Genomic DNA, 26,052 nt, shown 5'->3' with positions numbered 1-26,052 from the left:
AGCGGGCCTGTTGTAGACAGCATATATATGGGTCTTGTTTTTGTATCCATTCAGTGAGCCTGTATCTTTTGGTTGGAGCATTAAATCCATTCACGTTTAAGGTAATTATCAATATGTATGTTCCTATTACCATTTTGTTAATTGTTATGGGTTTGTTTTTGTAGGTCCTTTTCTTCTCTGTGTTTCCCACTTAGAGAAGTTCCTAGCATTTCTTGTAGAGCTTGTTTGGTCATAGTGAATTCTCTTAGCCTTTGTGTGTCTGTAAAGCTTTTGATTTCTCCATCGAATCTGAATGAGATCCTTGCCCTGTAGAGTAATCTTGGTTGTAGGTTCTTCCCTTTCATTACTTTAAATATATCATGCCACTCCCTTCTGGCTTGTAGAGTTAGTTTCTGCTGAGAAATCAGCTGTTAACCTTATGGGAGTTCCGTTGTATGTTATTTGTCATTTTTCCCATGGTACTTTCAATAATTTTTCTTTGTGTTTAATTTTTGTCAATTTGATTACTATGTGTCTCGGCATGTTTCTCCTTGGGTCTAGCCTGTCTGGGACTCTGTGCTTCCTGGACTTGGGTGGCTATTTCCCTTCCCATGTTAGGGAAGTTTTCGGCTATAATCTCTTCAAATATTTTCTCGGGTGCTTTCTCTCTCTCTTCTCCTCCTGGGACCCCTATCATGTGAATGTTATTGCGTTTAATGTTGTCCCAGAGGTCTTCAGGTCTTCAGGTCTCCCAGGCTGTCTTCATTTTTTTTCATTCTTTTTTCTTTATTCTGTTCCGCAGCAGTGAATTCCACCATTCTGTCTTCCAGGTCACTTCTCCATTCTTCTGCCTCAGTTATTCTGCTATTGATTCCTTCTAATGTAGTTTTCATTTCAGTTACTATATTGGTCATTTCTGTTTGTTCTTTAATTCTTCTAGATGTTTCTCCTTTAATTCTTCTGGGGCTTTGTGAAACATTTCTTGCATCTTCTCAATCTTTGCCTCCATTCTTTTTTCGAGGTCCTGGATCATCTTCACTATCACTATTCTGAATTCTTTTTCTGGAAGGTTGCCTATCTCCACTTCATTTAGTTGTTTCTCTGGGGTTTTATCTTGTTCCTTCGTCTGGTACAAAGTCCTCTGCCTTTTCATTTTGTCTATGTTTCTGTGAATGTGGTTTTCCTTCCACAGGTTGCAGAAGTGTAGTTCTTCTTGCTTCTGCTGTCTGCCCTCTGGTGGATGAGGCTGTCTAAGAGGCTTGTGCAAGCTTCCTAATGGGAGGGACTGTTGGTGGGTAGAGCTGACTGTTGCTCTGGTGGGCAGAGCTCAGTAAAACTTTAATCCGTTTGTCTGCTGATGCATGGGGCTGGGTTCCCTCCCTGTTGGTTGTTTGGCCTGAGGTGACCCAACACTGGAGCCTACCTGGCTCTTTGGTGGGGCTAATGGCAGATTCTGGGAGGGCTCGCACTAAGGAGTACTTCCCAGAACTTCTGCTGCCAGTGTCCTTGTCCCCATGGTGAGCCACAGCCACCTCCTGCCTCTGCAGGAGACCCTCCAACACTAGCAGGTAGGTCTGGTTCAGTTTCCTATGGTGTCACTGCTCCTTCCCCTGGGTCTCGATGCTCACTCTACTTTGTGTGTGCCCTCCAAGAGTCGAGTCTCTGTTTCCCCCAGTCCTTTCAAAGTCCTGCAATCAAATCCCACTAGCCTTCAAAGTCTGATTCTCTAGGAATTCCTCCTCCCGTTGCCAGATCCCCAGGTTGGGAAGCCTGACGTGGGGCTCAGAACCTTCACTCCAGTGGGTGGACTTCTGTGGTATAAGTATTCTCCAGTTTGTGAGTCACCCACCCAGCAGTTGTGGGATTTGATTTTATTGTGATTGCGCCCCTCCTACCATCTCGTTGTGGCTTCTCCTTTGTCTTTGGATGGGGGGTATCTTTTTTGGTGAGTTCCATTGTCTTCCTGTCGATGACTGTTCAACAGTTAGTTGTGATTCTGGTGCTCTCGCAAGAGGGAGTGAGTGCACGTCCTTCTACTCCACCATCTTGAACCAATCTCCCATATCAGTTATTTTTGAGCAATGCATCTTTAATCATGTTATCCCCCTGTTTCAAATACACACACACACACACACGCACACACACACACACACACACACACACACATCCTCACCCTCCCAGAGCTTACAGATCCAAAATTCCCCTTAGTAGAGTACACAGGATCCTTCTAGATTGTACCCTAATCTGTTTTTCCCACTGCCCTGAACATGGTTCCAGCCATGCCTTTGACCGAGATATTCCTATACCAGGAACGTCCCTCCTCCCACGTGACTGCCTGATAAAATCCTATTCTTCCTTCAAGCTCCAACTCCCATGTCATTTGTCTGTGAAGTCCTCCCAGGCCACCCCTCCCCTCCATAGTCAATCACTTCTTTCTCTGGGATCCTATAGCACCTGACACATACTAACGGTCCCTGACTTACGATGGTTCAATTTACAATTTTTTAACTTTATTATGGTGTGAAGGTGATACACAATCAGTAGAAACCATACTTCAAATTTTGAATTTTGATCTTTTCCCAGGCTAGCAACATGCGGTGCAATAGTCTCTTGTGATGCTGGTCAGTGGCAGCAAGCCACAGCTCCCAGTCAGCCATGCGATCACAAGAGTAAACAACTGACACACTTATAACCATTCTGTACCCATACACCCATTCTGTTTTTCAGTACAGTATTCAATAAATTACATGAGATATTTAACACTTTATTATAAAATATACTTTGCGTTAGATGGTTTTGCCGAACTGTAGGTTAATGTAAGTGTTCTGAGCATGGTTAAGGTAGGCAAGGCTAAGCTATGTTCAATAGGTGTATTAAATGCATTTTTGACCTAACGTATTTTCAACTTACAATGGATTTATCAGGATGTAACCCCATCGTAAGTTGAGGAAGATCTGTAGCTATCTGAGACCTTATCATATTGCATTGTAATTCATTTACTCAGCTGTTTCCTCCAACTAAACTAAATGCAAGGGCAAAAACTGTATCTTTTTCAAAAAGACATCAAAACCTGTGATGCTTCTCTCCATCCGCAATTCCTACCACAGTGCCTGGAAACAAGTAGGTACTCATATATAATGATGATAATAATAATAGCAAACACTCATAGGGTGATTACTACGTGCCTGGCACTGTTCTAAGTGCTTTAGATGCATTCGCACATCTGTAGTGTCAACAATTCTATTATAGCCCCATTTCACAGGTGGCTTGCCCAAGTTGGCAGAATGAATAAGTGGCAGATCCAGGATTCAGACCCAGGCAGGCTGGCTCTGGAGTCTAAGCTCTTCCCCACTGCACTGTACAGCCTCCCAGTGTTTGGGTTGTTCACTGCTGTTCTTCAGACTCTCTTTCCAGCAGGGCAGTCTTCTCCTCCCACTCCACCGTTTCCCTACCTATTATTTAGTTGGAGCCTGGGAGCTGCTTCCCCTTACACCAGGAAGTAAGGGGACTTCTCTACTAAAACCAGAGGCTACAGCAGGAAGAGAGCTAGAGAAACACCTGCCCACCCCCTCCATCCTTCCCCTTTTTCCTACTACCCCACTGCTCAAGCACCAGATGGCTGTTTTCTTCTGCCATAGGAAGAAGCCAAAGGGTTTTCCTCTTTCCTCCCAGTCTCATTTTTCTACCCTACTTAGCTGCCATCTCCTCCCTGCCCAACATTTTGTAGTCTAGAAACTAGGCTTAGCTAACTCCTGTGAACTCTAGTTCACACACAGGCTCAAATTGAGTGTGTGCCCTGTAATGCCCCCAACTGGCCTATCTCATTTTGCTCTGCCCGATATTTTGGTTATTTTAGTTTTGGTTTTGAGGCCGAGTGGAATTTTTGGTTTTGATTCCCTCGTGAGGAAGAGATCCCTGCCGTTCTACTATGAGCTAGTGCTAGAGTGGAGCCCTCACCGCCACCTCCCAGACTGAGATAGCACATACAAACAGAAGGTGGCAGGCAAGGTAACAATGGCACAGTTGTGTTTATTCTCCCACTTTGCATTCCTTCAGCATTTAGGAACTTGATTTTGTGCTTTTTTTTTTTAGATTTTGAGAATTCTTAGAAGGGAAAAGGTGATAATAGGGTAAAAGCATGGTTCCTGGAGCCAGATATACCCATCACTTACTGTGTGACCTGAGGAAGTTATTTAATCTCTCTGTGCCTCAATTTCCTCATTTGTAAAATGGAGCTAATATAGTACCTACTTCATAGGGTGTTTGTAAGGATATAATGAACCAACCCATGTGAAACACTTAGAACTATACCTGGTACATAGTAAGGGCTCAGTAAACATCAGCTAATATTATTTTTAAATACAGTATGGTAGCAGAGAAGAATATAACAAATGCACATATTCCCACCATTCAGAAATGAAATTGGTTAAGATTTTATCTTAGCTGTATGTCTTTTCTTAAAAATATTTACAGATAAGTTGAATATTCTGTGACCCTCATCCCAGTCCTATTGTACTTCCAACTCCCCAAAGGCATCTATCATCATGAATTTGATGTGTATCTTCCCAGTCCATTTTCACAGTAATCAGAAATAAGATATGGTATCAGGGGAAGGGAGGAGTTGGTAAGTGGTACGTTTGGGTTTTTTTACACAAAAGGTACCATAACGTGCATATCATTTTGCAACCTGCTTTTTTCATTCAATGTTTTTTTGAGATCTATTCACATAGATCTAGTTTAGTCCACTTAACTGCTCTATTGTATCTCGTTGTATGGCTCTTCTGTTTTATTTATCCATTCACATCTGAATGGACATTTTGGATCAGTCCTGATTTTTTGCCACTGAATTCAGCCAATTGCAGTGACCATTCTTATACTTGTCTCCTTGGGCACATGGGCAAGTTTCTGTAGAGCACAGAACTGCAAATGGAATTGCTGGGTCATAGGATCTATCTATCTTCAATTTTTCTAGACACTGCAGACTGGCAGAGGCAATAGGATACAGTGAGTAAGAGTATGACCTGGGGTCCAATGGATCTAGGCTCGGATCCCAGCTGTATTACTTCCTAAGCTGTGTGACTCTGGATAGTTCTTTGTGCCTCAGTTTCCCTATTTGTAAAATGAGAGTAGTACATACCTCATAAGGTTGTTGTGTGCATTAAATTTAAGGTGCTTTAGTGACTAAAACATGGCAAGCTATTATTCTTTTTTACTATTTTTTATCACATATTTTCCCCTCAAATATAAGAATAGACCTTTTATAAAGTACAGATATGGGGCTTCCTTGGTGGTGCAGTGGTTAAGAATCTGCCTGCCAATGCAGGAGACATGGGTTTGAGCCCTGGCCCGGGAAGATCCCACATACTGAGGAGTAACTAAGCCTATGTGCCACAACTACTGAGCCTGCGCTCTAGAGCTCACGTGCCACAACTACTGAACCCACGTGTCACAACTACTGAAGCCTGCGTGCCTAGAGCCCGTGCTCCACAACAAGAGAAGCCACTGCAGTGAGAAGCCCGTGCTCCACAATGAAGAGTAGCCCCCACTGACCGCAACCAGAGAAAGCCCACACACAGCAACGAAGACTGCACCACAACTACTGAGCCTGTGCTCTAGAGCTCGCGTGCCACAACTACTGAGCCCGTGTGCCACAACTACTGAAGCACACACATCTAGAGCCCGTGCTCCACAATAAGAGAAGCCACTGCAATGAGAAGCCCGTGCACCACAATGAAGAGTAGTCCCCTCATGCCGCAACCAGAGAAAGCCCGCACACAGCAACGAAGACCCAACGCAGCCAAAAATAAAAATAAAAATAAATAAAATTTTAAAAAAATAAATAAAAATAAAGTACAGATAGGTGAATAGAAAAAAATACTAGAGGACATTCATTAAAATAACTGGCATTAGAAATGAGTGATTTTTTCCTGTGTGCTTTTTTATGTCTTCCAAGTTTTCTACAAATGAAAAGTAGTACCTTTGAGATTAGAAAACAAAATCACAGTAAATGCAATTTTTAATGAAAAAGAATATAAAGGAATTGAATTTTTTTTTAAAAAAAGAAGAAGGGACTTACGTGGTGGTCCAGTGGTTAAGACTCCGTGCTCCCAATGTAGGGGGCCCGGGTTTGATCCCTGGTCAGAGAACTAGATCCCACATACTGGCAACTAAAAAGATCCCACATCCCGCAACTAACGAAGCTGCATGCTGCAATGAAGATTCCCACGTGCCACAGCTAAGACCTGGCGCAGCCAAAGAAATAAATAAATGTTTTTTTAATTAAAAAATTTTTTTAAAAAGAAGAATTTCTCTTCTGGTGAGCAGGGCACTGCAAGAATAGTGAAAGAATTCTCAAGGAGTAGTTTTGTAACGATTTAGAAACAATCTAAATGCTTATCAATAGAGGCTTGGTCATTGTGAAATGAACTCCAAGATAATGATTAAATAAAAAGGACACATTCAGGCTAATGTATAAAGTATGTTACCATACTGTGTCAAAAGTATATTTTTATGCTGACATATTCAGTCTATCTCTTGAAAGAGTTACAAAAATGCTGGTAAGGTAACTGGGTGTCTAGGGCATGACAAAGACTTATTCTTTTACTAACTACTGTTTCCTACCTTTGGAATTTTATACTGTATGCATCTATTACTTACTCAGATTTTTTTAAATAAAAAATTTTAAGTAGCTTATGCTAGAATTTAATGGGCTTTTCACAATTGTCAATATCTCCTCAACTGCCTTTAATCTAGCTTCCAAAGTTAGGGGAAGAGGTTAGATCAGGGCCCTGACTTGCCCTGGCATCTGGCTTGAGAGCATGTACTCATAACAGCTATGCTGCCGCCCCACCCCCAATGCAAAAAGGATTCCATTATCCAGGCACCAAAGGATGGAAAGTGGTTCTTGGAGAGCATAACAGCCTGAGTAGAGGAGTGGGTGCCTGTGTGTGTCTCTCTATGTGCAACTACAAATAGCTATGTGAAAAATGTAAGGTGGAGAATGGTAGAAGATGTAGCTAGAGGCCAGGCTATGAAGCCAGTGTTTTATGAGTCATGCTAAGGAGCTTAGACCCTCCTATCATAGATGTGGTATCACTAAAGGGTTTTCAGTAAGGGAGTAGTAAAAAGATCCAATTTTTGAGAGTTTACATGGGCTGCTGTACAAAGGATGACTTTGAGAGATAGGAAGAACAGCTGAGAAGCTAAAAGATGATGAAGGCCTGAATTAAAAGTGTGAGCTAATGGTGCTTTGTGACCACCTAGAGGGGTGGGAGGGAGATGCAAGAGGGAGGAGATATGGGGATATATATGTATGTATAGCTGATTCACTTTGTTATAAAGCAGAAACTAACACACCATTGTAAAGCAATTATGCTCCAATAAAGATGTTAAAAAAAAGAAGTGTGAGCTAGGATTTGAACCCTGGCCTGCCTGGCTCCAAAGATCAACTGTTATTTCTCCATGTGACACACTGCCTGAAGAAATGAACAATTGAGTTCCTTTGTACCAGCTTTCCCCACACTAACACCAGAAGTATTAGCAGCAGATATACGTCTTCATTTACCTTGAAACAATAAGGAAAAGGCCACCTCTTAAGAAATTCTGTAGATTCAGAAATTTAAAAGCAATTCCTTTTAAAGGAGGAAACCTTGAAATACATGCTGTCACCTTTCTGGTTTGGCTATTTTCATTAAGTACTCTTGCTAACAACATCTTGGGGAAACAGGAAGTTTGCATCCTTCCTCGTTCTTTAAATATTTTGCTTTACTATTAGTATAAATTGCCCAGTATAACTTATACTTCAGATATTGAAACTTCTAAAGAAGAGTATCATCTGTAAATTCCCAGTTTCCAAAACAATTGGAATATGAATAACACTAACATTGCAATTAACATATTTTAATCTTTGATGATTCAAAAGGCAATTCATGAATCCAGGGTGTGTCATGGTCAATGTTAAGAACATCATTATCGGGAATTCCCTGGCAGTCCAGCAGTTAGGACTCCGAGCTCTCACTGATGAGAGCCCAGGTTTGATCCCTGGTCGGGGAACTAAAATCCCACAAGCCGCATGGCATGGCCAAAAAATAAATAAATAAAAAGAACATTTTTATCATGAGCTCCTAATAGAAAGGGCAGGGTTTACTCATGCTCTATCTATCCTCAGTGCCTAGTACATAGCAGACTTTCAGTGGATGAATGGATGGATAGGTGGGTGGATGGATGGATGGTAGAGAACTGTGGCAGTAGAGTAGATAGACTCTTCTGATACTTTAGCTTTCCTAGTGCCATCTTGCATGTCTTGCTTTTGCTTATTTCTCCTATAAGTAGAATACAGAATAGCAAGGCTAAGAAGATTGGTCTATAGGAGCTTGGGGGCAGAAGATGGAAGAAATCATTTAATGAGCCTTAATTTTGTTAAAAAACAGCTTTATCGAGGTATAATTCTCATACCACAAAATTCACCCATTTAAAGTGTGAAACTCAGTGGTATTTAGTATATTCACAAAGTTGTGCAATCATTGCCACTATCTAATTCCAGAACATTTTTGTCCCCCCTAAAAGAAATCCCATACCCACTAGCAGTCAATCTGCATTGCTCTCCTCACAACCCTAGCAACAATTAATCTACTTTCTGTCTCTATAGATTTGCCTATTCTGGACATTTCCTATGAATGGAATTCTACAATATGTGTTCTTTTTTCACTGGCTTCTTTCACTTAGCATAGTTTTCAAGGGTCATCACATTGCAGCGTGTATCAGTACTTCCTTTCTTTTTTTTTTTCTTACCATATAGGAGCTTTCTGAACCAGTAATTTGTGGTTTAGGTTATCACAGCATTTCCTGCATTTTGGACAACTAAAGGAATTCATCTGAAACTGAAGAGAAGCCAGCATGAATACAAGCCAGAATGAATGAGATTACGGCCATCCTCATCTTTGGCAGTGGCACAATTACGTTGAGCCAAAGATCTGTCTTAACGGGATGGCAGGCCAAAGTTATGTGTTGTGACCTCCCGTTGGCACTGGTCTAGTCTGGGAAGGTCTCATGGGTGCTGGTATAACGGGATGAGGCAAGTGCCTCATAGCTTGTGTTTCTGGCTTGGGCAGAGCTTGGGTGCAATTCCTCACCTTCAGACATCTGAGAAAAGTATGTCGGGGATCTCCTGGTTCCATTTGTTCTGTTTGCCAGTGGGCAGAGTACACTGCACTGTGCAGACAGGTTAGACAGTTTATTGTAGGCTGATGAAAGCAGATTAAAAAACCATCAGCTTGGTGGGAAACTAGCTCAGAATCCAATCCAAATGTCACATGAAATATTTACACAGCCAGGAGATAAACCAAGGGAAACAGTGTGCCCTTTGTGTGTGCCTCTGAGTGTGCAGGCACACACAGAGCTGCTGACCATTTGTCAGCTTCCAAGATTTATTCTGCTGCTTCTGGCAAGGGACAGCCTAATGATTTAATAGTTTGTCAACACCTACACAGAGAAACAAGGACTGGCACTTCCTCTTTTCTTATTTTCTTTGCTTTAAATGGGAATTCCTATTCTAAGTCACTGGAACCTGGAAATCAGACTGTCAGGTTTCTCTTGAGTTGAGTGCACAGTTCCTGAATCTGAACATGATGAATGTTATAACTTTCCTGTTATACAAACACAGGGTTGCTACCCTTTCAGAAGAACCCATTGAGTTCATGTCCTAAAGCCTGAGTGTTTGCTTCAGACCGTTGCCGTGAGCCAATTTCAAATGGAGTGAAACTGTTTTGTTTCTGTCCCATGAACCTCTTGAGTTGAATGCCTGCTTGAGCAATCCAGTGCCTAGTTGCCACATTTACGTTTGAGACGGAGAAGTTATTTAGAGGATTTAGTGTGGAAGACTGGATTTCTTGTATTATTCTCCAGGCATCCTTTGGCAGTTGTAAGTTCCCTGAAAGCAGGAACAATATCCTCTTCAGCTCAGCAAATCCCACAGTGCCAAGTATAGCGTCTGACACACAGTCACCTTACGTGACTGATTTTCAGACAATTCAACCATGATCTATTGAATAGAATGACAACTGGACCAGAGAGTTACATTTTCTATTAGAATCATACCTTGAGGACACTGGGTTTTTAATCCCAAAGAAAGGTAGTATAGTGAATTAGAACTTTACTTCTCAAACTTCAGTATGCATGTGAATTACCTAGGTCTTGTTAAATGCAAATTCTGATTCAGTAAGTCCAGGGTGGAGCCTGAGATTGTGCCTTTCTTGCAAGCTCCCAGGTGATACAATGCTGCCTATCCAGGGATCACACTTTTGAGTAGCAAGGATCTAGAGCTATGTTGTCCAATATGGTAACCACTAGCACCTGGAACATGGCTAGTACAAATTGAGATGTGCTGTAAGTGTAAAATGCACATCAGGTTTCAAAGACTTAGTAAGAAAAAATGTAAAATATCTCACTAATAATTTTATATTGACTATATATTGAAGTAATATTTTGAATATATTGAGTTAAATAACATATGTTCCTAAAATTAGTTTCACCTGTTTCTTTTTACTTTTTAATGTGGCTACTCAAAAATTTTTAAATTATATATATTATATATGTGGCTCACATTATATTTCTACTAACCAGCATTAGTCTAGAGCAGAGGTCAGAAAACTTTCAGTAAAGGGCCAGATGGTAAATATTTTAGGCCTTTTAAGCCCTATGTTCTCTCTGTCCCACTATTCAACTCTACTGTTGTAAGCACAAAAGCAGCCTTAGAGAATACATAAATGAATGAGCATGGTTGAGTTCCAATAAAACTTTATTTACTAAAACAGGTAGAGGTAGTAGCGTTGGAAACTGACTGCCCACAATCATGGTGAAAACCATCAGCCTAGCAGCCACCAGAGGGGGCTGAACAGTGTTGGAGCTCCTTCAAAGCCTCATTCCCAGAGAATTATTATTTGACCTGTCTGGTGGTTCCCTGGAAGACCCCACTTGCAAGACTGTCTTTATTAGACCTGACTCAAGGGCTCATTCAGTGTGCAAAACTTTTCCTCTGGGGCATTTGTCAAAAACAATTAGAGGCAAATGATTGACTTCACAGCTGCCTGAGGCAGTGGATAACAGTTGGGGCAAACAGTAGGCTAACCAAAACACTCAAAAGGAAAAGCTAGGGAATGAGATGTCTATAGGGTCTTTGAAAAGCTTCAACATATTCCTGGGAATCTAGAGGGACACATGCATGCCCAGGGCTATGTGCATGCCCAGAGCTATGTGCGTGCTCAGAAGAGACCTGAGAAAGGCCTAAGCTCTCACCTCTGGCTGACCTTCAAGCTGTGCACAAGTGAAATGTAAAGAGTTATCAACTGCCTGGCTGAACGTTGATGATGTGCCCCCACCATGCACACAGAACCTCTTGGCAAAGACTGGGAAACTTACAAGTTCCAGGCATTTAAGGACACCCCTGTCCAACCATTAGCTGATCACTAAGCTAACCAAGTAGAGGGAACTCCCTGGTGGTCCAGTGGCTAAGACTCTGCACTTCCACTGGAAGGGGCACAGGTTGGATCCCTGGTCAGGGAACTAAGATCCTGCATGCCGCACAGTGTGGCAAAAAAAAAAGTTAACCACATAGAGACTACAGTAGCCACACTTGACAAGAATATAGACTTTACAAAATTATTTCAGAAAAGTCACTAAACAAACACTACCAGCATTAACAATAAACCCTGGGGAGGGAGAGAATCTGATTTCCAGAGTTAACTCATTATTTTATTTTATATTGGAGTAGAGTTGAGTAACAGTGTTGTGTTAGTTTCAGATGTACAGCAAAGTGATTCAGTTATACATATACATGTATCTATTCTTTTTCAAATTCTTTTCCTACCATTATGTAATTTTAAATGTCCACTTTTCGACAAAAATTATAAGACATGCAAAGAAATGAGAAAGTATGGTCAATATACGGGAAAACATTAATCAATATAAACTGTCCCTGAGGACATCTAGGCATTGGACTTACTCAACAAGGACTTAAAGTCAGCTATTTTAAATATGCACAAGGAATTAAAGAAAATTATGAGAACAGTTTCTCACCAAATAAAGAATATCAATAAAGAGGCAAAAGTTATAAAATAAAATAAAATAGCAAACACAAATTCTGGAGTCTAAAAGTAAAATAATTGAAATGAAAAATTCACTAGAGGAGCTCAACCGCAAATTTGAGTAGGCAGAAGAAAGAAGTAAACTTGAAAATAGGTCAATTGATATCATCCAGTCTAAGGAGCAGAAAGGAAAAATAATGAAGAAAAATGAACAGAACTTCAGAGACCTGTGTGACAATATCACACAGGTGTACCACCTGTGTGTACCAACATACATATAATGGGAGTCCCAGAAGGAGAGAAGAGAGAGAAAGGAACAAAAAGAGTATTTGAAGAAATAATGGCCCAAAACTTACCAAATTTGATAAAGACATTGATCTACACATCCAAGAAGCTCAACAAACTCAAAGGAGGATAAAACAAAAAGATCCACACTGCAACACATCATAAACTGCCAAAAGACAAAGACAAAGAGAGAACTTGAAGGCAGCAAGAGAAAACTCATCACATACAAGGAATCCTCAATAATATTAACTGACTTTTGATCAGAAACCAGAAACCAGATATTCAAAGTGCTGAAAGAAAACAAAGTCAACCAAGAATTCTAAAACTGGCAAAACTATTCATCAGAAATGAAGGGGAGGGACTTCCCTGGTGGCTCAGTGGTTAAGAATCTGCCTGCCAATGTAGGGGACACGGGTTCAATCCCTGGTCTGGGAAGATCCCACATGCCCTGGAGCAACTAAGCCTGTGCATCACAACTACTGAGCCTGTGCTCTAGAGCCCGCGAGCCACAACTACCGAGCCCACATGCCACAACTACTGAAGCCTGCATGCCTAGAGCCCATGCCTCACAACAAGAGAAGCCACCACAGTGAGAAGCATGCACACTGCAACAAAGAGTAGCCCCTGCTCACTGCAGCTAGAGAAAGCCTGCATGCAGCAGTGAAGACACAATGCAGCCAAAAATAAATAAATGAAATAAATAAATTTATTTTTAAAAAATGAAGGGGAAATTGAGACACAGATAAACACTGACAGAATTTAATGCTATAAGAAATACTAAAGGGAATCCTTAAGGCTGAAATGAAAGGACACTGGACAATAATTTGAATCTATATAAAGAAATTAAGACCACTAGTAAGAGTCACTACATAGGTACATATAAAAGTACAAGCCTATTTTTCTTTGTAACTTGTTTTCTCCTACATGATTTAAAACACACCTGCATAAAGTAATAATTATAAATCTTCTTTGGTAAATGTGCCATATATAAAGATGTAATTTGTATGACAATAAAAGCATAAAGGAGGGGTGCAGGAATGGAGCTATATATCAGTAATAGCAAAGTATTTGCATAATGTTGAAGTTAAGTTGGTATTAATCCAAACTAGATTGTTAAAAGTTAAGATGTTAATTGTAATCTCCAGGTCAACCACTAAGGCAAAAACTACACGCATATATACACACATATATATTTATATGTAATACATTTAAATATATTTAAAGTAACAAGGGAATTTAAATGGTACACTAGAAGTTATCTATTTAGTTTTTAAAAGATGGTAATGGAGGAATAGAAGAACAAAAAAGTATAAGATGTAGAAAGCAAATAGCAATGTGGCATATGTAAACCATACTTCATCAGTAATTACATTAAATGTTAATCAATTAAACACTCCCATTAAGTCAGAAATTTACAAAATAAATTAACAAAACATACTCCAACTATATGTTGTCCATAAAGAGAAATACTTTAAATTCAAGATTGCAAAAGATATATCATGCACACAGTAACCAAAAGAGAGCTGGGTGGCCATACTAATATTAAACAAAATAGACTATAAAACAAAAACTATTACTAGAGACAATGAAGGACATTTATGATGATAAAAGTGTCAGGCATCAGGAAAATATAACAATTATAAATATATATGCACCTAACAACAGAGGCCCAAAGTACGTGAAATAAAAACTACAGAATTGAAGGGAGAAATAAACAATTCAACAGTAATAGTTGGAGACATCAATAGCCCACTTTCAATAATGGGTGAAACAACTAGACAGAAGATCAGCAAGGAAATCAAAGACTTGAACAACACTATAAACCAGCTAGACCTGACAGACGTCTGTAGAACATGCCTCCCAACAACAGCAGAATGCACATTAAGTGCACATAGAACATTTTCCAGAATAGAATGTATGTTATACTATAAAACAAGTCTCAATAAATTTAAAAGGATTGAAATCATACAAAGTACTTTGGAATGAAATTAGATGGAAAGGAATGAAATTAGAGAGCAATAAATGAAGGAAAATTGGGAAGTTCACAAATATGTGTAAATTAAATAACCCACTCCTAAATGACCAAAGGGTTAAAGAAGATATCACAAAGAATGTTAGAAAAGACTTTGAGATGGATGAAAGCCAAATCAAAACATGCCAAAACTTATTACATGTAGTGAAAGCAGTGCTTAGAGGGAAATTTTTAGCTTGCAAATGCCTATATTTAAAAAGAAGAAAGATCACAAATCAATAACCTAATGTTCCACCTTAAGAAACTAGAAAAGAAGAGCAAACTAAGCCCAAAACAATCAGAAGGAAAGAAACAATAAAAATTAGAGGAAAATAAGTGAAAAAGAGAATAGGAAAGCAATAGAGAAAAATCAATGAAACCAAAAGCTGATTTTTTTTTATAGATTTGATAGGAAAGATCATGGATCAGAACGGCCTCAGACTTCTTTTTTTTAATGTATTTATTTATTGCTGCTTTGGGTCTTCGTTGCAGTGCACAGGCTTCTCATTGCGGTGGCTTCTCGTGTTGCTGAGCACGGGCTCAAGGCGCGTGGGCTTCAGTAGCTGTGGCACACGGGCTCAGTAGTTGTGGCTCACGGGCTTAGTTGCTCCGTGGCACGTGGGATCTTCCCGGGCCAGGGATCGAGCCTGTATCCCCTGGATTGGCAGGCGGATTCTTAACCACTGCACCACCAGGAAAGCCCCAAAAGCTGATTCTTTGAAAAGATCGACAAAATTGACAAACCTTTAGGTAGACTGACAAAGGGGGAAAAAAAAGGAGAAAAGATTCAAATTACTAAAAGCAGAAATGAGAGTGGGAACATTTCTACCAACCTTACAGAAATAAAAAGGAGCATAGGGCTTCCCTGGTGGCGCAGTGGTTGGGAGTCCACCTGCCAATGCAGGGGACATGGGTTCGATCCCTGGTCCAGGAGGATCCCACATGCCGCGGAGCAACTAGGCTCGTGGACCACAACTACTGGAGCCCGTGTGGCTGGAGCCCGTGCTCCACAATGGGAGAGGCCATCGCAGTGGGAGCCCTGCGTACCACAATGAAGAGTGGCCCCTGCTCTCTGACACTAGAGAAAGACCGCAAGCAGTGGTGGGGACCCAGTGCAGCCAAAAATAAGTAAATATTTTTTTAAAAAAGGAGCATAAGAGAATACTATGAACAACTGTATGTCAACAAATTGCATAACCTAGATGTAATGGACATATTCCTAGAAAGACACACACTACAAAAACTAACTTAAGAAAAAATAGAAAATCTGACTAGACCTATGACAAGTAAAAGAGATTTAATTAATATTTTTTTAATCCCACAAAGGAAACCCCAGGTACATATGGGGTTTTACTGGTTAATTCTACCAAACATTTAAAGACTTAACACTAATCCTTTCATTTTAAAAAATGGAAGAGGAGGTAACACTTCCCAATGCATTCTATGAGTCAGTATTACCCTGATACCAAAACTAGACAAAAACATCACAAGAAAACTACAGACCAGCATCTCTTATGAATATGGGCACAAAAGTCCTCAACAAAATACTAGCAAACCAAATCCAGCAACACGTAAAAAGGACCATACACCATGACCAAATAGGATTTATCTCATGAATGCAAAGTTGTTGTAACATCTGAAAATCAATTAATGAAATAAACCATATCAATAAAATAAAAACAAAAACATGATCATCTCAATAGACACAGTAAAATTATTTGACAGAATTCTATACCCTTTCATAGTAAATAACACTCAACAAATTAGGAAAAGAAGGGAACTTCAACTTGATAAAGGGGGGGATCTATGAAAACTCTACATCTAATATCATACTTAATGGTAAAAGACTGAAAGCTTTTCTCCTAAGATCAGGAGCAAGACAAGGATGTGCACTCTTGCCAATTCTATTCAACATTGTGCTGGAAGCTCTAGCCAGGGCAATTGGAGAAAAAGAAATAAAAGGCATGCAGATAAGAAAATAAAGTAAAGCTGCCACTATTTTCAGATGACATGATTTTGTATATAGAACTCCTAAGGTATCCATACAAAAATATTATTAGACTTAAAAAATGAGTTCACATGGCCAAAATCCAGAACATCAAATGCTGGCAAGGAGTGGAACAACAGGAATTCTCATTCATTGCTGGTGGGAATGCAAAATGGTACAGCCACTTTGGAAGACAGTTTGGTGGTTTCTTACAAAATTAAACATTCTCTTACCACAGGATCCAGCAATTGCACTCCTTGGTATTTACCCAAAGGAGTCAAAAACTTACGTCAACATTAAAACCTGCACACGGATGTTGAGAGCAGCTTTACTCATTATTGCCAAAACTTGGAAGCAACCAAGATGTCCTTAAGTAGGTGAATGGATAAACAAACTGTGGTACATCCAGACAATGGAATATTATTCAGCACTAAAACAAAATGAGCTATCAAACCATGAAAAACTTGGAGGAACCTTAAACACATATTACTAAGTGAAAGAAGGAGTCTGAAAAGGCTACATACCATATGATTCTAACTATATGACATTCTGGAAAAGGAAAATTTATGAAGACAATAAAAAGATCAGGGGTCGAGGATGGATAGAGAGATGAATAGGTAGAGCATAGAGGATATTTAGGTCATTGAAAATACTCTGTGTGATACTATAATGATATGTCATTATACATTTGTCCAAACCTATGGAATGTCCATAGGGTAAACTATGGACATTGGGTGATAGTAATGTGTCAGTGTAGGTTCATCAATTGTAACAAATGTACCACTCTAGTGGTGAATGACATTAATGAGGGAAGCTATGCATGTGTGAAAACAGGGGGTATATGGGAAATCTCTGTATCTCCTCAATTTTGCCGTGAGCCTAAAACTGCTCTAAAAAAATAAGTCTTTTCAAAAAATGAGTTCAGCAAGTTTGCTGGATACAAGATCGATATACAAAAATCAACTGTATTTTAATACATTAGCAATGAGCAATCCAAAAATGTAATTAAGAAAAAAATCCTATTGCAATAGCATCAAAAAGAGTGAAATGCTTATAAATAAATTTAAAAGAAGGAGTGCAAGAGTTGTACACTGAAAACTACTGGAAATTGTTGCAAGAAAGTAAAGACCTATACGTATGGAAATACATCTCATGTTTATGGATTGGAAGATTTACTATTCTTAAAATGGCAATGTTCCCAACATTGATTTACCAATTCAACATAATTCCTATCAAAATCCCAGCTAGTTTTTCCTTTTTTTAAGAAACTGACAAACTGATCCTAATATTCATATGGAAGTGCAAGGGACCCAGAATATCCAAAACAATCTTGAAAAAGAACCAAGTTGGAGAACTCACACTTCCTGATTTTAAATTTTACTATAGAGCTACAATAGTCAAGACAGTGGTACTGGCATACAGAGACCTATATAGATCAATGGAATAGAAATGAAAGTCCAGAAATACACCTATATATCTGTGGCCAATTGATTTTTGACATGAATGTCAATACTACTGAATGGGAAAAGAATGATCTTTTCAACAAATGCTACTAGGACAACTGGATATCCACATGTGAAAGATCATGAAGTTGGGCCCTTTTCTCACACCATATACCAAAATTAACTCAAAATGGATCAAAGACCTAAATGTAAGAGCTAAAACTATAATACCCTTAGAAGAATACTTGTACGCATAATTTCATAGCAACATTATTCATAATAGCCAAAAAAGTAGAAACAACCCAAATGTTCATCAGCTGATGACCGGATAAACAAAATCTGGTATATATATACAATGGAATATTATTCAGCCATAAAATGGAATAAAGTACTGATACATGCTACAACATGGATGAACCTTGAAAACATGCTAAGTGAAAAAAGCCAGATACTAAAGACTACATAGTATATGATTCTACTTATGTTAACTATCCAGAATAGGCAAATCCATAGAGACAGAAAGGAAATTAGTGGTTGCTAGGGTGCTGAAGGGTGGGGAAATTAATACTTAATGGGTATTCAGTTTTCTCTGGACTGATGAAAGTGTTCTGGAATAGACAGTGGTGATGGTTGCACAGCCTTGTAAATGCATACTACTTGTGAATATCTGAATTGTGTACTCTAAAAGGGTGAATTATATCCGCAAGGGAAAAAAAATAGACAGAGGGACAAATTTGATCCATGGGCCATAGTTTGTCAAGTCCTGGTCTAGAGCAGCGATTTTTAGAGTCACACAGACTAGATATAGAATCCTAATTTTCAATTTATGAGCTCTGTGACCTAGAACAAGTTACTTAACAGCTTTAACCCTCACTTATCTTTATATAATGGTGATATGTACAGTAACTCTGAGGCACAGATAGTATAGATAACCTGCCCAAAATCACACAGCTAGGAAGTGATAGAGACAAAATTAAAACCCAGGTGATCTGGTCCAGAGTCCATGCAATAAATGTTGAGTGTGAACATGATTATAATCATCATCGAGGGCTTCCCTGGTGGTGCAGTGGTTGGGAATCCACCTGCCAATGCAGGGGACATGGGTTTGAGCCCTGGTCCGGGAGGATCCTACATGCCACGGAGCTACTAAGCCTGCGAGCCACAACTACTGAGCCCACGAGCCACAACTACTGAAGCCCGCGTGCTCCTAGAGCTGGTGCTCCGCAACAGGAGAAGCCACCATAATGAGAAGCCCGTGCACTGCAACAAAGAGTAGCCCCGGCTCGTTGCAACTAGAGAAAGCCTGTGCACAGCAACGAAGACCCAACACAGCCAAAAATAAAATGAATAAATAAAAATAAATAAATTTTAATATATATATATATATAGTTATAAAAAAATCATCATTGAGTTTAATACATATCCAAGTATACTGATCCCATTTCTCCCTTTGGTATCTGAGCACATATTAGCACCTCTGCTTCCCTAGCATTTGATTTAGGGTGAGGATGCTTCCCAAGCCTCCAATGTTCTGCTAGGGAGCATGTTCATTCTTTCATCCGTCCATTCATTCGTGTGTTCATTAAACATGCATAGTATCTGGCCTACTGTGTTCTAGGCCCTGTGCCATATAAATATAAAAAGAGGTCATGGACATATATCCACTACCAAACGTAAAATAGATAGCTAGTGGGAAGCAGCCACATAGCACAGAGAGATCAGCTCGGTGGTTTGTGACCACCTAGAGTGGTGGGATAGGGTGGGTGGGAGGGAAATGCAAGAGGGAGGAGATATGGGGATATATGTATATGTGTAGCTTATTCACTTTGTTATACAGCAGAAACTAACACACCATTGTAAAGCAATTATACTCCAATAAAGATGTTTTAAAAAAAAAGACAGATTCTCTGTCCTCAAGGAGCACAAAGTCTAGACGGGAAGAGAATCATAATCCAGGTGGTAAGGGCTGTAGTAGAGATTCGTTAAAGGGTGCTGTGGAAGTGGAGAAGACCAAGGGCAGAGTGTGGAGGTGGGAGGAAGGAAGGACCTGTGAGAGCTTCCTGGGGAAGTGGTACCTAGAGAGGAATGTGGGGTAATCAGGAGTAGGAGGGGACAATTAAGTCAAGAATGAGGTTAAAGTGTATACACAGGCCGAGAGGCCCAGGAGCCCTTGGCAAAACCCCCAGGCACAGGGTCCAACATGACCAAAAGCCAGGCTGCAGGGGGGACCTGGAAAAGCTCATAAGGGCCTAAGTGCCATGCAAGTTTGGTCTTGAGCAACTACTCAGCATTCCCTCTCCACCTTACGCGACATTATTTTCTTTGCCACACGTATCACCATCTGATGTACATCCTTGCTGTTTATTTACTGTGTCTCTTCCCACTGGGATGTGAGCTCCCTGAGGACTGAGACTTGGTTTTGTTCACGTTTGTTCTCTGCTCCATCTCCTTTGCCTACCACAGGCACATGTTTGTATTGCCTGGCTACCGTAGGCACGCAATAAATATTCTCAAGGGAATGAGTGAAATAAAATGAAGAAACTCATGTCCTGAGGGCTCTAGGTAAGATAGCATTACGATACAGACTCAACATCTAGGAGCTTACAGACTAGAGAGGGGGCCTAACAGGTGGTGGACATGAGCCCCTATTACACTCTGTCTCCTCTCTTCCTACACTTCCTGCCTTCTCTCCCAGAACTTTCAGACTACCCCCTGACCATTCAAATTTCCTCTTCCCTCACACACATTTCTCCACCCCAGCCAGGACTTTGCACTCCCTGACGGTGGCCCATGCCCCAAACTGCCCACCCTCCTGGCTCTGCCCATCCCAAATCCCAGTCCTGAGATCTGTCTGCATCTACTAGGTGTTGTTAGCATGATCAAACTAATTTTCACTAATGTACGCATCACTGTCAGAGCAGTCTAGGGTATATGAATTTTTTAACTTTTTGTTATGGAAACTTTCAAATATATACACAGCAGAGACAAGAGTATGATGAACCCGCATGTACCCGTCACCCAGCTTCAACAATTACCGACATTCTGCCCTTCTTATTTCTTCTGTTCCTCATTTTTTTCTTGAAGTAGTTGAAAGCAAATCCCAGGGACCATACCATTCCACAGTTGCTGGACTATAAATATTTCAGTAAGTTTCTCCAACAGATAAGGACCTTTTCTTAAATAACCACAATACCATGATCAAAGCTGGCAAATTAATAATTCCTTAATACCATCTAATACCAGTCACTGTTAAGTTTTACCCAGTTGTCTCAAAAATATCTTTCTGCATGGACTTGTTCAAACCAGGATCCAAACATGGTTTACACATTAGGCATATACTATTTAGGCTTAAGGCCACTTGGTAGAATTTCAAGCCTCATGGGAAATCACCTCAAAGCACCTCTGAACATTCCAGATTCTCTAACCCTAGGAACTTCAGTGTGGCCTCTCCCTAGCTGGAGAAAGGAGCTAGCCATCCAACCCTTCATCAGATCTTTTTTCGGTTTCCCAGTAAGGGATGGAGGGATTGTTGCCTCAGGGTGGGATGGGGAGGGGAGAACCAGAGAAATGCCTCGCAACTGGATTTCTGCTCTGCCTCCTATCCAGACCCCCCAGTCTCCACCCCCATCCTGGCAGACCTCAGAAATATTTGGTTCAGCCGTGTAAAAGTAATCGTAATTGCAGTCATTCCTGAGAGCTGCTTACCATTATGCCTAATTACAGTACAGCACAATAATCATTATGTTTATCATTAAAGATGTGTCAGATTGACTTTGCCATGAGTTTGATTTGATTTCAATACAAAACTGCTTCAGTATACACAGCCTTCAGAGCTTATTGCTTCTGGTCCCTATCAGGGAGCAGGGGGCCAGTTGTTGGCAAGCCAGCAGCTGAGCATCCCTTCCCGTCCTGTCCTGTCCCTCCCATCCCATCCCATCCCATCCTGTCCCGTCCAGTCCCGTCCACTTCCGTGTGCTCTGACTGCTGCAGCTTAGGCCGGAGGTGCCAGCCCGCCTGCCCTTCCTCTCTTCCTCTCCACGGGCTGCACATCTGGGCTCAAGGCAGAATGATTCACTTACAAACAGAAATACCGAAAACAACAGAACTCTGCAGGCTCTGCCAGCATCAACTGCTGATTCCCCCGTCCACAGGGATCTCAGTCAAGCTTCTTATTGACTCAATCCGTGCAACATCTTCATTATTCTGCCCACTGGGGGGAATGGAGAATGTGAGATGAGCCGATGTGTCCAAAGTCATCGAGTTCATCATTAGCAGAACCAGAAGGAGAACCGGAGGCTGTGGCTGCTGAGCCGGAGCTTCTGTGGGAGCCGAGGCTGGGTCAGGCTCTGTCCATTAGGCCTTCCTCTCTGGTAATAGATGCATTTTCAGTTTTCAGATGTACAAGATGATGCTGTCTGTGCTGCTGGGCAACTTCTTGAGAAGCAGGCACCTGAGAGTTGAGTGGGGGGGAGGGCAGCACTTTTCCAGCTCACGTTTACAAGTTGTGGGAACCAAGCTAATAGCCAGGACCATACCTTGCCTCATAGGTACATTGTCAGGCTGCCTCCGCTGGCAGGTTTCTTGCTGCTTGCCAGCACCGAGGCAGTCACTAATCAGGTAAACCAGTGTGGAAGAAGCATGTCTACCATATCAAATCATTGCCAAATGAGCCTTCCTTTTGGGTCCTCTGCAGACCTGATAAATGTGGCCGGCTCACGTATGCTCAGATGCTCATTCATTCAGCTGGCCTTGAGTGAGGCCCATCTTTGTTCCTGCTCTGTGCTAGGTAAAGCTACCATCTGGTCTTTGCTTCTGAGAGCTACACTCCTGGCCGAATGGGGAAGAAGGGTGTGTAAACAAATGTGTCAGAGTGGGCCTTAGGGCTGTAAAAGACCTTGTGAGGGCACAGGGAGCAAGGATCTCGCTTTTGGGGAGTCGGCAAAGACTTCAAAGAGGTTACATTGGAGCTGGGTCTTGAAAGATGAGTAAGAAGGGAGGGCCGGGCATTCTCTGCACAAGGAATGGTGAGTGGAAAGGCAGGGAAGTGTGACAGAGCATGAAGAAACCCAGGATCCTTTTGCAGATGTAAGCTATATAACTTTCCATTACGGTATCTCAAGGGCTTAATAATTTAAAGTTAGACTTCCGGGTAAACTATCACTCCAGCTTACTGATTTTCCATGGCCTTTGCTTCCCCACCCCACCACCACCCCCGCCTCTGCTTCTGTGCCAGCCTTTTGGCCTTTCTGCAGTCCTCTGCACTTAGCTCAAAAGCTGTGGTGAAACATGCCATTTCAATTTGTTCATTCTAAATTTTGCACCAATCACATTGGCCCACTGAATGGCTTAGCTATATGTTCTAGATTTCTCGGAGCAGCAAAAGGAGGCTGTTTTTCCCTAGAGTCAATCCCAAGGAAGCAGAGCCTGCCTGCCATGGGGAGGGATGGCACAAAATCTCTGGAGACACCTGGACTCCATGTGCTAGGCCTCTGCTGCCCCATGTCTATTCTCAACCAAATGGCCTGTTTGCTTAGCTGCTGACTGCTGTCTTCATTAAAGGGACATTAAAACACTTGGTTTGAGTGTAGCAAGGTAATGAATAGTTCTTGTGTGGACTCTTAAGTAAACTATTAGGGGACTTGCCCCAGTACACCTTTACTAATCTGCTGATGAGCATTAGCCACTTCTAGAGCATTGAAAGGGCCCACGAGTTAGAGTTTTTGTAATGAAAGTGACCCCCCCGCCACCATTTCTGTAGCCTCTAGAGCTTTTCACAACATTTCTTCCATTGATCCTCATAAACAACCCTTTAAAGTTGGGAGGGTGGAGATCTGTGTCCCTATTTTACCAACTGGGAGATTGAACCTTGTGGGGTTAAATGATCCCAAGTTGTTCCAACGTTATTGGAACCGTCATGATCACGGTGCTGGGAGCTTTCCTACTACCACGAGCTACCTGCTGCTGAGCCATCCTCCCCCCATGGCTGGGGGGAGGCGGGGGGGATGGAATGTGGGCAGAGGCAGCGCTCCCACATTTACAGGACAGCTAGCTGCCATCATGCATGCAGTCTACACACTCCCTGCACCGTTCGCTGCACACTCGCCTTAAGAAGGACCTCCAAATGTTTCCCGTGTTAGTCCCACGCTAGTACAGTAAAGAGCGATAAAGAGCAACCTCAGGAAGCAAATACCCCTCCAAGATGTAAGTCATTTACTCCCTTTTTACCAGCAGGATCAGGTTCAACCTGCATAAATCTATTTTGGCGTATTTTAATTGCTTGTAAACTGTTTCCTGGATATGCCACCGACCATGAATAATTAGAATGATTTCAATCACTGGGTTTTTGAAAGTGAACGGGAGGGCAGACAAGAAGGGGCTGCTCAGAAGGGAGAGTCATTAGTTAAAGCCTGAGTGGGAGCATTGTCTCCTCCATCTCTTGTTTTTTTCATGATGTGACTAAAGCCGCCTGTTTTTTAGCTACTCTGGCTGCCCTTCATATTTTTATGCATCTCTCATGTTAAGTAATGCTAGCTGCTGACAATGACCAGACCCAAGTGGCCAGTGTCAGAGTCATTCATTCACTCATCCAAGATGGATGGAGCACCTGCTATATGCCAGGCCCGGACAAAATCTCAAGGATAAGAAAAAGAATAATGCCCAGTTCCCAACCTTGAGGAGACCATGGCCTGGTGGGGGAGATGGGCACATAGAGAAACAATTACACTATGGTGTGATAAGTACTAGAATAGAGAGGTTGACAGCAAGCTGTGGGAAAGCAGAGGAGGAACTTTCTCCATCGGGGGCGGTTGGGGCCAGTGCAGCCGAGAAGCAACATTTAGCAGGGGTGCAAGGGAAGCAGAAGACTTGACCAGATAAGGAGGAGTAGGAGAGACACTCCAGTGCAGTGTGGCTACAGTGTGGAGGCCAGAGCCTGGCCCGTGGTGTGAGATAAGACTGGAGGAGTCAGTTGCGCCAGACTGTGAAGGCCTTTGTATGTCCTGCCTGAGAGTTTGGACTGGGTCCTACAGTCCGTGGGGAGCCAACCACGGTTTTTAAGCAGGGGGAATGACATGATCAGATCTGAATTTCGGACGGAAAACTCAGGGAGGGAGGGGAGACAGGGAAATCGGTTAGAGGCTGACTCAGAGAGCACAGCTTTGCTTTATCTTCCCTCTGGACTCCAGGAGCTCTTGCCTGCATGTCTATTATGGCACTTACCGCAGAGCGTTAGAGCTGCTTGTTTGCACAGCTGCCTCGCCATCCACTCCTTGGGGGCAGGGGCTGAGTCTCAGTCATCTCTTCGCACCCAGAGCCTGGTACACAGGAGTCCTTGGGAGACATTGGTATCAAGCGAATGAGGGAACAAATGAATCAATAGGATATAAGCAAGTTCAACTCTGATTTGCTCCCAATTAACCACTGTGATGGATATATCAGACAGAAATCCTACTCTGATAGAATATCAAGTCCATCCATGACTTTTCCTCTGCCTCTGCCAAGCCCATCAACCTATCATTGTCCATCACAAAGGAACGATGTGCTATTCAGAGAAGACAAGAAAGTTGCTTACAGAGCTGTGCTGGTGCTACTTATGACCCTGTACTCTGTTCTTTCTCATAAATTAATTTTTGATGACTTGTTTAGAACGTATCTTCATTGTCTTCATTCTGCTCCTTCTGCCTTTCTTACCTTCTCTCCCTTCCTATTTAAATCTCGTTCGTCCTTCGAGACCAGTTCAGTTGCTTCCCATCACGCATCACCCAGCCCCACACTCAGAATTCCCACTTGAGTTCCCATAGCTCCAGAGAAATGACTCACCTGTAGTGTTCATCTCATCATAGTTCTTCCTGCACCTCTCTGCCTTCTCTACTAGACTGCAGGCTCCTCAAGGCCAGGGATTGTCTGCTTCATCATTGTCTCCCTAGCATCTCCCCACCCTGCATCCTGCCTCAGAAGATAACCAGTGAGTGTTTTCAAATAATACCCCAAGCATATTGCATGCTGTCTGGCTGTCCCCTTAGAGATAGTGCCAGTCTTGGGAGTACCCTATGCCTCTCCCTATCTTCTTGCACCCAGTGAGATATGTTTTTCTTCATCTGACAACTGGCAAGAAGAAAAATCATTGTTCGTCAAACAATGGGAATATCTCCCAGAGATAGAAATCCCCTAATCTCTATCCCCTAATCCCATATCATTTGGGGTATTTTGAAAGCACAAAATCCAGTGCCTCTAAACAAAACATAAGCACACTGATCCATTCAGGGTCAT

At 41.6% G+C, this 26,052-nt stretch overlaps 1 protein-coding gene and 1 long non-coding RNA gene across 3 annotated transcripts in view; one reads left to right on the top strand and one right to left on the bottom strand.

The window, feature by feature from the left end:
• LOC307180951 overlaps positions 1 to 6,302 on the bottom strand; it is a 142,285-nt gene extending 135,983 nt beyond the window's left edge. Inside the window, exon 1 of the long non-coding RNA XR_013825834.1 lies at positions 6,056 to 6,302. This is a non-coding gene — a long non-coding RNA (uncharacterized lncRNA). The remainder of the gene's footprint in view (positions 1 to 6,055) is intronic.
• The window catches only part of HDAC8 (histone deacetylase 8), a 244,890-nt gene that overhangs the window by 184,008 nt on the left and 34,830 nt on the right, over positions 1 to 26,052 (top strand). The window lies entirely within an intron of this gene.

Source organism: Stenella coeruleoalba, assembly GCF_951394435.1.
Source record: "Stenella coeruleoalba genome assembly, chromosome: X".
Lineage (NCBI taxonomy): Eukaryota > Metazoa > Chordata > Mammalia > Artiodactyla > Delphinidae > Stenella > Stenella coeruleoalba.
The sequence above is the reverse complement of the archived record's forward strand: the minus strand, read 5'-3'. Positions and strand labels throughout refer to the sequence as shown.